Consider the following 16623-nt stretch of genomic DNA (forward strand, 5'->3'; position numbering starts at 1 on the left):
AGCGGGTGAGCGCCGCCTCCCTGTCCCGCGACGTTACCCCCTCAGCGGTGACCCCCGCCGGGAAAATGTGCTGAAAAAAGGGGCAAAACACCACAAAAACAGAGAAGTGTGAGAGAAACTGGCCCCGAGGGGAAAGGAGGAGGTGCGGGGCGGAGGCTGTCCGGCAGAAGGTGGCTGTGGAGAGGAGCAGGGCTTGTGCAAGCCGAGGGCCCGGCCCTGTAGCCCTGGGGTAAGGCCAGCAGGACTGCTGGGCACCCTCTGCTCCCCTCCTGAGAGCCAGCCCTTGCTAGAACTCTTTACCGGCAAGTTTGGTCCAGCTCTGAGGCGGAAAGAGTTCGTAGATGTGAGCAAAGGACACCCTCGAGCAGCTGCTCGTGTTTTATTTTCTCCGTCCCTTGTGTTCTTCCAGCAGTTCTTCTGCTTGAGTAACTTCCTTAACGGCTCTGCTTCCACCTGGATCGTTTTGTCTTTCCACAGCTAAAATCACTTCTGCGGCAGCTTGCTGCCTCGCCCAGTCTGGAAGAATGAAGAGAGGCGGTTTGGGAGCGAGGAGGCGTGAGCGCGCAGCAGCAAACACAAGGTGTGAAGGGATGGGGACTGATGTTTGGAAATCGGACGCGGGGCGGGAGTGTAAGCCGTGATGCTGTCGGATGCGGGCGAGAGGTTCGCATCCTCCCAGCGAGCCCTGCCGTCGCTCCCGCAGCTCCGTGTGGGTGCGGGCGTCTGTGCTGAGAGACCCCACTGTGGGAGTGAGCGTGGAGTCTCCCGGGGTGTTATTTATTCTAGTGACTCCCTCGCAGCAGTGTTTGCAAAGTAAATTAGGCTTTTTTTTTTTTTTCCTGGCCCTGTGGGTAGTAGGCATCGAGGAATTTCAAATGATGGTTACTGTTCAAATCAAACTCCCTCTCCATTTTACCCAGGTAAACGCAACCGATCTTTCCAACTATTTTTCTAACTTGTTTTAGTGTTGTTTAATTATATTTAAAAGGAACCATGCTATTAGTGGGAGAATCCTACAAAGGAAGATTAAGGCACAAAGACTTAAAATCTTTTAAGATTAGTGGCTCCCCCATGATCTGGTTGCAACAGAATCTATATTTAGTTTCTAGCTCTCCTAGTTGGTAAGCGAGACCCTGACACCTGGTGTGGTTTCTCCACAGAAACCTGTCTGTGTCTGCAGACAGCTTGAAAAAACAGCTGAGAGCACTCTGGTAATTCCTGTCCGTGTTAATCACCAAATTGCTGCTGTAGCACTCCTGTCAGTCACAGGGCATCTCACGAGCTGTAAACCCATCGGGAAGAAGATAGACAGGACAACCTCAGCAAAGATGTAGTCTGACTGCTGGGTAAATACCTGTTTTCCCTGAGACTGAGGGAACAATGACATTTGCAGCTGGGCATGGGTGGCTTGTCTTGGTACGTCTGCAGCATGGCATCACCTTATTCTGACTCGAAATAGAAGATGCTGACAGATTAAAATTTGCCAGTTTTTATGGTTATTGCTATACCAGCTGTAGCACAGTGATACCTGGTGGCAGTGTGAAGGTAAATTCAATGCAAATAAGCTGGGTTTCAGTTAGCTTTGGTCTGAGTGATCCCCTTTTGGTAAAACAACCAAAAAATAGGAATAGGAAGTAGAGATGTTTCAAGTTTCAGGCCAGGGAGCTACCCAGGCCTGGAGTTGTCCTTTAAAGTAAAAGACTGGGGAGCCCCATCTCAAATCTGGTGGTCGTCACTGGGATTTTGGGCTGCTGTAAAAATTCCCACCTCGGAGCAAGTTCCCTGAAACCCAAAACAGGACTTCAATCCCTTATGTTTAAAAATACACTTTTGTCTGAGCTCGTTACAATGGGCAGCCTGCTACGTGAACAGCCTATTTCTTCTTTCAAGTTGCAAGAAAACAGGAGTACTTCTGGAGAGTTACTCAGATTCAAGGACTACTGGCATTTCTTCTTAAAGACAAAAGGTTTAGGCGATATCAATATTGTTTGCATTAGCAATATAATGTTTTTCAGTCCTAAATGAAAGACGCACCTGTCACCGATTGCTAACAAATGCAATTAAAGAGCCAGCAAAACAAAGTGGTCTTCCCCTTTTCACTAGGGAAGAGAGAAGACTGTGGGAAGTGAGGCCCTCGTGGAAAAGCAGGCCAGGCCAGCAGAGAGCAGTATTTTATCAGGAACACCATTTCCCCAGGGATGGGGCAAACCAGTACACTATTTATTTTTCATATATCTTGCATATATGTTCATAAACAGTGCTGCAGTTAGGGTTAGAGATGCCAAAGAATGGGAATGTAATGCTGGGGCAGGGCGGGGGGGGGTCCTCCTGTGAAAAGCATCATTTATGTGCGTGGGCAACAGTTCTCAGTCTGTTCTTGGAAACCTGCTTGCCTCATCTAGGGCCCTGGGAGGGAGTGTACGTGGTTTAAAAGGTTTTGTGTGTGGTCATTCCTAGGATTAATTCAAGCCATATAGTCTGAGGTGTATACCAATTTTTCAGGTATGATGTCTACGTGTTATATATCTTTCTTGCATGTGCACATTTAGATTCGTAGCTTGGTATATTATATATATCCTACCTGAGCTAGAACGCAGGTTATTGAGAACACGTTATTTGGGAAATGATCTCTGTTACTCCAGTGGTGTAAGAACAATTGTGCTGGATGTCTTAATGAGAATTAATAGTGATCAAAGACAAATTGTACAAATATGAGAAACTGTATAATTAAAAGGTTATTTCATCAGTTTGGTTATGACTATTGCAAACAGTAGCAAGATTATATTATAGATATAAATACAAGGTCAGTATTTTTGGCATAGTGTACCCATGTACGGCACATGATTGGTATGTTGTTTTGTGCAAGCCAGGTAGTAACATATGCCAAATTACACAAAATGCTCCATCTCCTTGCATCCTCAGAGAGGCACGCAGGAGTTCAATCAGCTGACACGTGGCCAGCGATAGAGTTACTGGTTCAATAGTTTTGGAGGGGCAGCAGGTGGGCAAAACAATCACATAAGCCTCCTATTCTGAGGAAATCAGGATCAAAACATGCCTTTGCCACATTCACATGTAGGTGCTCCACTGACTGCTTTGCTTTTCTAGTTCTGTCTTTGCTTTTCTAATGATGCTCCAGCGATTTCTGTGGTCTGAAGTAGTATGCCTTTTTGTCTTCTGGGATTTTTTTTTGAGCTAAAGGTATTGTGTGGCAATAAGTTCAAACACTGAAGCATTTCAGAGTCAGGCCAAGTAAGTATATTTTGCTCTTGCTTTGCAATATAGTAGGGTGTGATAGATGATTTTAGTGGCTTTGCATTGGATTTGTCTAGAATAAATACTGGATGGGCTCCGCCACGTTCTGTGATTGTATCACAGAGGGTGTCTCCCAGGGGATGTCACTGATGCTTTTGTTACTGGTTGTGACTGTAGCACCACAAAACAAAAACCGAGCAGGTCTCTGCTGTTCCTTACTGCTGTTCACAAGCCATGTGCAGAAATGAGCTGTAATTTTGAAAATGCTGCCTCAACGTGGTCTTTTTGGTGCCCTACAGGCTGAAGTTCCTCACAAATTTATCATGACCTACATAATTGACCTATATTATGTGTCTATTTGTTAAATAGGTTGCACTAATTAGAAACATGAATGGGGATGGCTTAGCAGTTATTTATTTATACTGAGGTGTGTGCCTGTCATCTGCAGTGACGTATGGGAGGATCATTTCCAGATTTTCCCCCTCTGCCCCCTCCATATTTGACCTGTGCCTTGGATTATTGCAATAAAACCTGAAATGATTCTGCTTTCGGAGAAAAAAAAGTGAAATTGTTTTTATTGCTCTTCTAGGCAAGGGGATATATCCTCGTGCATGTCTATATGCAAGAAAATTAAGCATGAGGGAGAAAACACAGCAAAATTTTCAAGCCCTTAACTTGTAGGGCAGTGAGTAGGGGCCGAGTGTGTTTTGCACTTCGGTCACTCTGTTGAGACACATTTCTAGGCTGGGAAACAGTATTACTACACCGTGCTGATATTTGAACATTTTATAATAAATGGGCTTATTCTTCCTTGCACTTGTGCCTCACTTGCAGACTGTAGGAACTGTTTGAAATCTAGGGTGACGTTGAAATGTGGTGAGTTTGATGGAATTGCACCTGCTCTCAGCAAGTGTGAATTTTGTTTTTAATGTTTTAGACCGAGGTCCAAAGCCCAGCTGATTGGCCTCTAGGGGCAGATGTGGATCATGGCTTTAAAACAGATGTCCGCTACTACAGACCCTAGCAGTTGTATTAACAACGCTGTCAGGCGGTTTCCACTGCTGTGTCCTCATTCATACAGACAGGGTGCGCAGAGTGTAATCTAATTAAGGAGAATTCCCCATATTTTTTTCATGTCTGCTATCAGTGCGCTTTTAACTTCTCCAAATTCATTAGAAATGCATCCATCTGTGGGCTGTCACATAGCACTGTGTTGATTATTATCCGTAATTCCTTCAAGAAGCTTGTTTTGAAAAAAAATGGGCAGGGAGGATGAGTGAAGTGAAAACAAATTGCTACCACGTTTAACTGATCATGATTTCAGGAATTGTTCCCCATGTCTCATGTTAGGCATGGGTTTCCAGGCAGTCAAAAATGTATTGTTCTGTCAGTGAGCATGTGGGCAAAGCATTTGTTCAAATATGTGTATTATTCATTAGCTAAACTGATTGTCAAGTGGCACAGGTTTGTCTAGATGAATAGATAGTCCGTGCCTTGACCTAGCTTTTGTTAATAAAGATTTTTATGATCTTGTCATAATCTTGGAGTCAATTGTGAATATTCTGAGGGAGAAGAAAGTCCTTTCTCACCTTATCATTCTGCTTCCTCTGCAGAAAATTAATCCCAACCTCTCCTGTAGAGCTTTTGAGAGCTATTATGATGTATGACATTAAGGTATGTATGATGTATGACGTTAAGGTTCAAAAAAGCAGCTTTTGGTAAAAATGCTCTGGTTTTAAAAAACATGTTGTGCATTATATTTGAAACTTAGAATAATTTAGCTTCAGACTGACCTCTTGACGTTCCCATGCTCAAACTAGGGCCAAATTTGAAGTTTGATCGGGTTGCTCAAAGCCTTGCCCAGTCAAGTTTTTAGCATCTCAAGGATGGAGACTCTCTGGGCCCTGTCCCGGGACTGAACCACCCATAAGGTGAGATTTGTTAGGTGTCAGGAAACAGGAACTTGCCATGTTCCAGCTTGCACCCATCACTTTTTGTGCTGTTGCTGAAGATCTCTGGGAAGAGCCTGGCTCTTCACATGATACTTGTTTTCACACTGTTCAGTTTCATGACGGCTTTTCTGTGTGTGTCTTAACGATATTTTCAATTACTATTATATAAAGCATGTTAGGAGCAATTTAAAATTACAAAGAATGGAAAACCAAAAGTGTCTGTCTTTCCCTAATATTGATAATATTCTACTGCTCCACATGTGTAGAAATGGAAATATGGAAATAAAGCTGGCTGCTGACTCCCCTCTATGTATGTAACCCAAGGTATCCAATCTTAAAATTAAATCTGACCTGAAGAGTTACTAGTGTATGTTTCTTCATTGTACAGAAATGTGAATGGGTCAGATTAAAGAGCAAAAACTACCTCCAGAGGCCCATTTCAATGTGACAGTGCTGTCTGAGGCAGCACAGCCTACTCTTACCCTGCATTCCTTGAGCAACAAGAGGAGCTGAAGCCACGGAGGTCTGAGACAGCTCTGTGGGTTTCACTCTATGAAACTTTCATGTCAGCTTTACAGAGGGAGAAGTAAATAGCTGTGCACAGCTGCAGTTCTTGTATTTATCTCAGAAGCTGCAGAGGAACACATCAGAAACAAACCTTGACTTTAATTTAGGGTACCTTCAAAAATGTGCCATTGTATCCAGAGGACTATGCCCAACTTAACCATCTGCATCAGATCCGAGTGCAGTATTGTTTTCTTCTTTGCTGAATGTCACTTCTCATGCCCCGAGAGCTGTTTTTGGAGGTGCTCTGCTGTCCCAGTGCCCCTTGAGGAGGAGTTCACTGCTCCCAGTCCTCCCATGTGGTTTTGCCTGACCCTGTACATTGGTGATGAATGCGTAGAGTCTCATAAGGGAGAATGATCCAGAAACACTCTGAAACACTGTGAACCTCTCATTTGTTAGAGGGTGCCTAAATTTTTGTGTGTGAAATAATCATCGTGCACCTTTGAAAGAAAAGACGTATTCTCAGGTAGTTTTTTCATGTCTTGCACCAAGTACTGACAAATAAATATTAGTGGCAACCTGTTGTTAGCCTTCAGTCATTTATGCTTCAGGAGCTGCAGGACTGTTCTCCAGTATTTCTAAGCTTCCTTGAAGAAGCAAACTAATTTTCAGTGGTTTAGTTCCTATAAAATGAACGTGTTTTCTAGTGCCCCAGTGATAAATTCACTGTTGGTTATAAAGCACTTGTATGCCAGAGTGAATGCAAAAGTGCCTGGATGAATAGTTATGAGCAGCTCAGAGAAGCAACCATAGGAAATCTCTGCTTTTCAACCTGAGGCGCTTTAAGACGACTTTTTTCCAAAACCCAGCCTCCCTGTACTTTGAGGACGGGACATTTTGGAGCACCCACCTTGGGCACCCAGAAATGCAGATACCGAAACCCATTAATTGCTTTTGAATATAGGGTGCCTTCTCTTGTGCCATGTTTTTTCTCAGTAAATGGGGTCACCTACCTGTGTTCTAACATAATTTATGAAAATAAGTCTCTTCTTGCAAAATGTAATTTTAATCTCTCTGATGAGCTCAGTTAGTTTGATATCGTGATGCAGAAAAATTATGCTGTGAGATTTTCGGAAGTGGCTTTTGATGTTAGGCACCTGTGTGCTGGTTTGAGCCACCTTCATGCTCAACATGAAACCGAAACTGCATTTGCTGGAGAATAAGCAACTGAAACAATTGCTACATTTTGGTAGAATGCATAACTGTGGTTGTCTGGAAAGGTGATGTATGACCAAGTTAAAATATTTTGGTTGGGTAACTCTGTGAATTTAGAAACGCTATTTTTTTGGTTCAGCTAACAAACTGAAAAGCTTATCAGTACTTGAAATACCCTAAAGGGACCCATTTCTAAAACTTTCTGAGTATAGTCCTTGGTGAATAGTTTGGCCATGGTTTTCAGGCAGTCATTACCTGGGGTCTTGGTGCAGAAAGCAGTTGCAGGGAAGCTTGCTCGGAAGAGCATGCAGGTGTCCTGTGCGCTCCCACGGAGCCAGGTCTGAAGAGGGCTGCTCAGCCCCGGGGCGATGCTGAGAGCTTGGCTTACGGCAAAGTTTTGTGGGAACAGAGAGGGCTCAGCATTTTCACGCTCTCTTTGAAACTGAAGCCAGGTATTGGAGAGAGCGGGGTGGGAAACCAGGTAACAGCCTTCATCCTTCCTGCTGCGGGCTTGAGGGCTGGGTCTTCCAGCTCAAAGGGCAGACAAGACCCCAGACTTCACCTTCCCCACACCCCAGTTGTGTTCCTCTGACCAACTTGGGAAGCTGGGATAGTGGGGAAGGAGAACCACTGCTGGTGAGTGAGCGGGAAGGGGAAGGAGCAGTGGCTAAGGATGCTGCTCCTGCCCCTGGAGCCCTTCTGTCCAGCCCATCAGAGCTACCAGGGAAGCAAAGCGTAGCAAAACTAGAGGCAGTAGAGGTTGTTTGTGTTAGGGACCACAGAGCCAGAACGAGAGATCTGCAGAGATCTCCTCGATAAAGGTACCGGCTGGCCTTCTGCAGGCAATGGGGGAAGAAGCCCTTGTGGGTGATTCAGCTGTTTGAAGAGCACAGCATCTCAGAGGGATGGGGGAATCAGGTGCTAAACCTTCCCTTGTGTTCCCAGCGTAAAAGGAAAGAAAAACACATTTGATTTAACCTGGCACCAGCCCGTCTGCCCACCTCTCATGAAAACCACTTCACCTCTAGCTTGTCCTCATGAATAACGGGGGTTTGAATTTACCAAGCGAAGTGATCAGCCCCTCCAGCCTGCTATTCATTACTCCAATTAACAATCAGTTGCCTGAAAAATGGGCCAATCTGTTTCTTGGGGAGCCGCATAGAAAATCCACAAGGCAAGCCAATTAGCATACCAGCCCTCACCGTCTAGGGAATTTAATTTAGTTATTTGGTTGATCTAAGTACCGAAATATTGTTGTTTTGTTATGGAGCATATAATGTTTGTTAAATGGCTGAAATCCCCCGAGGCCCATATGCTGCTGATATTCTCTGCGTCCTTCCGAGCCGGCAGAGGCAATAAGGCAAAACTGTTTTGTCCTGCACATGGCCCCTGTATTTTCCTGGCACGACACGGCAGCTGGACGCAGGCAGAACAAACCTTCGCCACCCGGGGTGGGCGGGATAGCTTCCCTCCGAAATAGTTGCACACTTGAGCAAGCCCATTGTCTGCCCAGAAAGCATTTCAACCGCCTCTTACCAGGCAGCCGCCGCGTACAAAAAGTACGCAGAGCCAGTGTTGGGACAACCTGTCTGCACAGCGTATTGTGCGGGGGCAATTAGTTTGCAAATTGCCCATTTGCACATCCGCACATGAATTAGTTACATTGCTCCCACAGGATTTATTATTCTTATCGTTACTATTAAGGAAGGCCCATGAATAAATAAGATGATGTGGACAAACGCCTTTCTCCCCACGCACACGCAGTTCTCGCCTCTTCCTCGGAGAGGACAGGCAATGGGTGGCATCCCTAGGAGAAAAAGAGTGGTTCCCAGGGATGTTCCTTCTGTGTCTTTCTAAGCTTCTGGGTTGATGCTGGTGTAATGGTGGCGTGTGTTGTGCAAAGTTTTTTGCTCATTTAATAACTTTTTTTTTTTTCTGGTGAGAGAAAATATATGACAGCTGTCAGCTTGTACTGCTATCGCTGGTGCACATGCTCTGTGCTTGGAGATGTGACCCCAATCCTGTAACTGAACTGCTCCTTCGTTTCTGGAGAAATCCCATGTTGGGAGTTCAACAGCCAAAGAAGTACCAGAGCCACCAATCTATTCAGCCTGATTTAACGTCATCAGTTTTATTCTGGTCTGAATTTGCCGGAGCTGGTGGAGAGTCATGTTGGAAGGAAAGGAGTCTAACAGAATGGACGGTCCTGCTCAGCATTCACACTGCATTTTGTTCTCCAGTTCAAAACCCCAAACCACAAGTCACTGCTATCTAATCAGCAGAAGAAGATTATAGATGAGGTGTGCCTCTGTCTGTCATATTTGCGCATTTTGGTCAGACATTTCAATTAATCTGTACATGCCAAAGAAAGAGCTTGTGCTTTTACCACCTTTGATAATCTCTGCAAGTGTCTCTGGGTTCAGTTATCCAGCTTTGAACCTGCTGATGTTTCTCCACCATCACGAGGAAGGAGAAGGGCCCTCCTGAGCTGGGTTTTAGCTCAGCTGCTTACCTTGCATGCCCTGATATAAGTATTCAGCTCCTGCTATATCCTCACCTTCTGGGCCACTGGATTTCAGCCCGATATCCAGACCCTTGGCAGGCCAGAGGCTACTGCCAGGGCTATGAACAGTTATAGAAAAGCAAGCTGTGGTCGGGAGGTATGAATGTGCTACATGGACATCTGCGTATCTTCTGGGAAGTCTCAGAGGCTGCTGTTGCAGATGCTCTGTAGGACTGTCTTTAACTTCAAGCAGTTGATCAGGGTAGAGAAAGAAAACTTACTGCTCTGCAAATATCTTTGACAGCTGTATAGACTTTGAAAAATACTGTTCTAACAAGAATTTACTCTTGAATTATTTGGCAGAGTGGCTGACTTTAATGAAGTTCTGTGCATTTGCACTAGGTCAGCCACTTCAGTCCTGTCCAGCCTGGCTCTGGTGGCTTGTTCTCTGACACACGACTCTGCTCTGGCGCATCTTCCTTCGCTGCATTCATCGCTGCCTGTTTATTACAAGGAAAAGACATAAAAAGCCCATAGGCATTGCTGTACAGATACACGGTGCCTGATTTTCTGGGGTGCTGTGAGCCTGCGGTGTTCATAGCTTTCAGTGGGAACTGGGTAGAGTGGGGCACATGTGAAAATCAGACCCATGTCACGGATCTGTGTAACTGGTCTGTAGTCAGCAGCGAAGCATCCCAGGTTACTCAGTATTTTCCCAAACAGCTGAGTGGGGCCAGCAAGGGATGACCAAGGCAGTATGATTCCCATGCTGCTTTTGCAATTTTGTAGGACTATTTTTTTTTTCCACTAGACTATTTGGGAGGCAAAATGCAAGGACTCTTCCTTTCCAATTACAGAATTTGTGAAGGCAAAAGAAGTTGCATCTTTCCTGACTTTCTCCTCCAGAAATTCAACATGGATTTTCTTAGGTGAGTTATGGCAAATCCCCCTCTACATCTCTGTCACTCAATCCCCAAGGGCCACAAAACAGCAACAAAACAAAACAAAAAAGAGAAAAATCTCTCTCTGCCTCATATCTTTATGCCCTAGTTTCTGATAATGTGCTTTCTAGGATTGAATAATTTTACTGTACCCCATGTACACATGACACCATGTATGAACAGCCAAGTTCATAGCTGGCACAGCTAAGAACAGCTCATTTTTTGGCTGCTGTAAATGCATTAGGGAATCCATGGTGAAGAATACGTCCCTTCCTTTCTTATCCAAATTCACCTCATTTCAGAGGGAGAATATGTACCAACCATGGCGTTTTATTCAACCTTTCCTTCAGCTATTTTCGGCACCATCCCAAAGGACTCTCTGCAGTCTTTTTTCCAAGGAGATGTAACCTTACGTTTGACTGTAGCTTTTTTGAAAACAATAATGTATTTCTGGAGGTGGTTAAATTTGTCTCTGTATCTGACCTGACCCTGTGCTATTCAGTGCTCATTTTTGAATCCTCTGCAAATGTGATGAAAACCCAGTAACATTTAATGTTTCTTTGCAGACCGGTGGTTAACCAAACTCTACTAGGCTGAGAAAAGGCTGGTGTTGATTTGAGGATTTAGCAGTTAAATAGATTGAAAACTGGTCAATATGGGCACAGCCAATATTGTGTAACACTTATTTCTTTTTAAATCAGAATGAAATCAAATTCCTTTGAGAAGCCGTAGTATTATTTTACCAACATGCTTACATTCTTTAAGCCAACTTCCAATCTGATGGAAAAGGATCATTTGTCTTTTCTGAAACCATAAAAAGCAGGACTTCCCTGGTGCTGTGTTAGCTCTCCCAAATTCTTTACAAATTAAGTCGTCTATTAGTGTTGCAAAACTTCCCCTTGGAAAGTTAAGGAGCTGGTAGTTTCCTGCAGCTATCACCAAAAGATGTGACCACTGCTTCTTTCCTTATGTAAAACTGCAAAAGTTTATTGACTAAAATAAAATTATTCTGAACCGTGAATGGCAACTTAACAAGCAGTCTGTTGTAGGAAAGCTAGCTAACGAGCAGGAGATATGTTTGCTCTTGGTAAATGTAAAGACTTCCTTCTTATTTTCTTTGACTTTATTAGTCACGGTCTTTTTCAATGCTGTCTTTATATCCTGTGTCGGTCCTCGCCATCTCCTGCCTGCCAGTCGGTAACCATTGGTGCAATGATTTCATTGGAGCTACTGCAGTTTAAAGCAATTATTGATGTGATCCTATGTCTCAGCCCATTGACAGTCCAAAGATTTGAGGAGCTCAGGCTGTGCATGGGGTAATGAAGGATCAGGACCCAGCTTTCCTGGTGTGGGCCACCACTCTTTGGTCATAACTGTGGTCCAAATGCTTTGGGGAATGGGTAACTGCTGCATTTTATTAAAGACACGCAACTGAAATAATAATCGGATAAAAGGATCACTTATTGTCAAACGATTATGGAGCTGCATTACGTGATTTCATATCTTTTCCTTCAAAATCTCTGGATTTCAAACCAGCTTGCGGTTTTACTCTGTGCCATTAACACTTTGGTATTACACAGGAGTATATTTCACATGGCAAATTCTGTGGAATGTGGATTATGTTATCAGGAAATAAATAAAAATTTCTCAAGTTGGCCTTGGCTCTGCTGGTGGTAATCATGCAATTGTTTGTCCTTAAGCTACAGCAGAGGATTGGATTCTTAAAAACTGAATAGGGAAAAATGCTTTTAGAGTGATTTCTTTACAATAAAAACATGATAGTCTTAAAGCTAACTGATAATCTTTGTGAGTCTGTTCCACGTGAAGCAGGGGAGCAACCAGATTCCCCACTGATGTAAGTCAACATAGTCCCATTAGCTGACAAAGCTGGGTCAGGTCCACAGCAGCTGAGGATCCAGCCCCGTGACTTTGAAAGAATCATCATCTTGCTGGCAAAACCAGGGAAAAGACTATAACAGGATTTTGAGAGGACAAATAATATTAGAGAGCAAATAAGATGGGCTGGGGACCAAATAGGGTGGCTGTTTCATTTGTCATTTATTGAGATCTTTTTTTAGTGGAACATGCACCAATGTGGGCAAGTCGTCTTGTAGAGCCACTCAGGGCTGTTAACCTTTTTTACTACTGTTTAGTATCTATCACTGTAGCAGAGTTAGACTCATGAACAGTACACCTTTAATAATAAAACTCCTGAGTTAATCTCCTTTAGAGGTCTGCGTGGCATTTCTAGCTATAATCTAACCCTTCCAGGTTATTGTAGATGCACTTATGGGCATAAAACCTTCTTTGGGAGAATTAGGTATTTTCTCATTATGCACGCTAATAGCTTTTCACTGAATATCACCAAATTTCCATGAAAATCTGTTTGATTTTCACTGGCAAGTTGCTGAGTTTACCCAGTCTATAAAAGAGGATCTTAAGAATTGTCTCTAATGAGTTGGCCTCTAGCTACCTCTGAATTATGCAGGTGAGATACTCTGCGATGAACTGATGGAAAATGAAAGCAGTTTGCCTTCAGAATAAGCAGATGTAGGATGCGTGTGGGGAAGGAAATGCTGAAGCAGATGAGTCCCTGCCGTATGCGGAGCCATTTCAGGACAACGACCTGGTGGTTGAAGTATCCACCATCTCCGTTCCTTGCTCTGCCCGTGGGACCTCATTGCCATGTCTCCTGGGAAAACGTGCGGCCCCTCGGGCTGACCATTGACCAGCTGCTTAGAAGGTGTTTAAGGTTTGCCGGGTTGCACGGAGACGCCTAAAGTCTGAGGCCCAGGCACCTAAAGCCTGTATTGGATCTGGTCTTTAACCTCTGTGTCTCAGCTCCTTCGGGGAAAATAATGCTCCATTTCTCTGCCCTTGTGTGTCCAGGTTTAGCAAACTCTCCGGGAAAGGGACCTTCTCTTGCTTTGCTTGTCATGCAAATATAATAAATAACCGCAGCAAGGAGACCGGAGTGACCACGGCAAGAGGAACTGCGATTGCATTGCTAGCAGCAGCGGGCATCTCCTGCCGAGGAGGTGACCCCTCATGGTGCCACAGATCCCTTCCTGATCTTGTCCCCATCTGGGACATTTGGAAATGCGTGGGCAGCAGGGCTGTCTGGGCGGTGGGTGCCCGGGCTCCTGTCCTCCGTTTCGGGAAGCAGGCACCGACCACTGCCAGCTACCGCACGCTCGTCGCAAGGTGGATCAGGGAAATCAGGTCACAGCAGAGATGGGTTGCAGCTTTGCCATCTGCAGAAGAGTTTGAGAGAGTCTGACATGCCGGGTCAGTGGCAGGTGTCCAAGGCGCTGGGAGTATTGGAGACTCTCGTCCCTCCTGGGTTATGAAGGACGAGGAGGACTCTGCTGGCAGATGATGTCTCCAGTCCAGTCTGAAGGGTCTCGCCCGCACCCGACTACAGCTGCAAACCGGTGTTGGTCTTGTGCTCCCCAGACATCGTATTGCTGGAATATTTGTATTTAGCAAAACCTTTGTTGAGACCATAGCTGAGATGTGATTATGTGCCAAACTCTGAAACACGGTAAGTGGAACAAGCTGGTGTGTCCCCGTTTCCCACCATGGCTTAAGCCTGGCTGTGGAGGAGAAACAAGGTGGAAAGCGATATAGTGTTTAGTTCCGTGAGCTCTTTGATGGCTGCATTGTGAAAAACGGTCACTGCTCCAATGTGCAGGTACACAGGACAGACCTGGCAGGGGTATTCCCTCCACGTCCTAGAGAGCTGAGTTATCCAAGGGCTCACTGAGAGCTCATGGCTGAGCTGGAAATCGAATTGAAGCCTCTCAAGTGCTTGACACAAGTCGCTTCCACCTTCCCTTTCTAACTAGCTCATCTCAGGTCTTGTGTGCCATTCGGCTTGGGCGGCCGCCCAGCACTGGAGAAATCCCAGGCTGATCTGTGATACACTTGCCAGCTAGTTTTGCTTTGGTTTTAATTCATTGCTTTTGCTTTTCAGAGAGTCGTTCGATGGGGCTTGGATTGAAGAGGGGCTGAAATGCCATCACACGCTCTGCACCTTGCGAGAGGAAGTGTAATTAAGCCACCTACCTCTTAAACACACAGCCTGCCTTTGAATAATCAGGGAAAGCCACCAAAAGGGTTAAACACTTTATTTAGATGGCTTTGTTTGTTACGTGTGTGCTTTGCTTGTTCTGAGAATTAACGGAAGATAAGCTAAAAGTTCATTTATAAGAGTATTAAAGGATAATTATGATGGAGTAAATGCAGTGGGTCAAAAGGCATTATGATGAACAGAATCATAATATAGGGCTTGGGAAAATAAGCTAAAATGTACAATGCCTAACATCACTCACTGAACGCCATGGAAAGTGTACTTCTTCCATTTTCTCTCCACTTCTTCATTCCCAGTCTAAATTAAAGTTGCATCCATCAGCACTCTGCTATTCGCGCACGAGCACATAATGATAATCAATTGCGGTAACTTAAATTAAACTTTTGGGCAGGCATAAATATGTGACCTTTTAATATCAACAAAATGATAAAAAAGATTTGGTAGGAAATCTGTTTCAATCAGATTAGAGGAGAAGTGGGTAAAGCTGATTACAAGCCCGCTAAACACAGTATTTGGGCAGTATTTGTTCAGAAACAATAGCGTTAATTCTACTTTAACAAGTATTATCTGGAAAATCAATAATTAATGGGAACCCATTATCAACTTGTAATTTAGCACAGAGATTAAGTTGGGGGAGAAGTGAAAGCGAGCGGGCAACCTGCTTTTACTTGACCTGTCAGGCTGATGGATTAGCGAGTAACAGCAGGTTTCATATTTTTTTAAAGGAGAGGTGGTAGAAATAAGTCAATTTGGGCCTCTTGCCGTTTGGCACCACCTTGCCCTCCCACTTCCTCGCTCTTTGCAGAAGAGCCGCCTTGCGCAGCCACGTCGCTGCAACCCAGGGGGGGATGATGACGACGTCTTCGGTGGCGCTTGGTCCTGGGATGAGGGGGGTACATCACCCCCCCAATCCATGGGGTGCACGGAGAGGGGTGAATGGAGGGAGCAGAGGCGGGCAGAAGGGTGCCGTTTCCAGATGGTGTGAATGGATGTGGTCACACCATCTTGGCCTGACCCGGCTTCCCAAGGGAGCATCCCCCTCCTTAACATCTCTCTGCACCTCCCAGCTTGCCAAATTGCCCCCTACCGTGTTTTCTTCTTGACTGACGGGACTTGTAGCGACATGTGTGAATGCATGTGAACGGCCAGATTTTCCCCAGCCGGCTCTTCCCTTCCCCCCACCGTATCGGCTCTATTTGGAGAAACAACCTTATATGTCCTCTGTGCTGCGTTGGGACTCGGACGTCGCATGTGCGCGTGTGGGTCAGAAGTGGTGCGCGCGCGACTTGTCGCTGGAGTAGGTCATTGCAACAGATGCCAAACAGATAATGGTTTTGCAAAGACAACATACTTCCAGAGGATACAGATGTTCTGATCAAGGATCTGTGTGTGTGTGTGTGTGTGTGCGTGCGTGCGTCTCTCTGGGTATCTCTCTGTGTGTTTGCCGAGGCCAGAGCAGGCTTTTAGAAGAGGAGCATCACTGTTTGCTAAATTTCAGGTGGAGAGCAGTGAGCCATCAATTCCACCTCGCTGCTGGTCTGCCCATCTTCTCCTCCTGGCTAGAGGCTCTTTTTTTCCCAGAGTCGAGTTAGCTAACTGGTTTTGCGCAGGGCAGGATGCGGTTTGTGGGCTGTAATAGTTTAGCAGAATGAGGGAGTAAAAGGAGATGGGTTGGGGACACTGGAAAGCAAGTAAGCCAGTGCGGGAGGGACATGACTACGTAGTCACCCATGACTGGGATGTTCTTTGCCTTGCTCAAAGGCAGTGGTCAAAAACGAGATCAAGGAAGCCTCTGCTGACACAAGCAGTGGCCTATGGATAGAAAAGAGGCAAGTCTGCAGGGACATATCATCACCTCTTTTAGCAGAGAAGTGGATAGAGCTGGAAATAGTGATGTCTTGGGCTAGCCTCATGTTTCCCACCAAACCTGCCCTCGCTAGTCGGTGCAGGTGAAGGACACCCCGACAGGGCGAGAAGCACGAGAGTGGTACTTGTCTCTCTGCTTCCTCCGTCTTTGAGTTGCGATGACAGTCGGTCTGGTCCTTACAGGGTGACTGAGAGGCTGATGTCCAGACAGTGGCTGGCCCTGGGGCACGGCGTGCAGCCCAGGTTGCGATGGGGGCTTCTCGACAGTCAGCAAGGCGGGATGCTCTCGGC

General features: G+C 45.3%; 1 long non-coding RNA gene across 1 annotated transcript; it reads left to right on the forward strand.

Moving 5' to 3' along the window:
* The first annotated feature begins 1 nt into the window (after position 1).
* On the forward strand, positions 2-15007 carry LOC142037807 (uncharacterized). Its single transcript, XR_012652434.1, has 3 exons — positions 2-229; positions 478-580; positions 14350-15007. It is a non-coding gene; the product is annotated as an uncharacterized LOC142037807 (long non-coding RNA).
* Positions 15008-16623: the final 1616 nt, after the last annotated feature.

This window comes from Buteo buteo, chromosome 12 (assembly GCF_964188355.1).
Source record: "Buteo buteo chromosome 12, bButBut1.hap1.1, whole genome shotgun sequence".
Taxonomy (NCBI): Eukaryota; Metazoa; Chordata; class Aves; order Accipitriformes; family Accipitridae; genus Buteo; species Buteo buteo.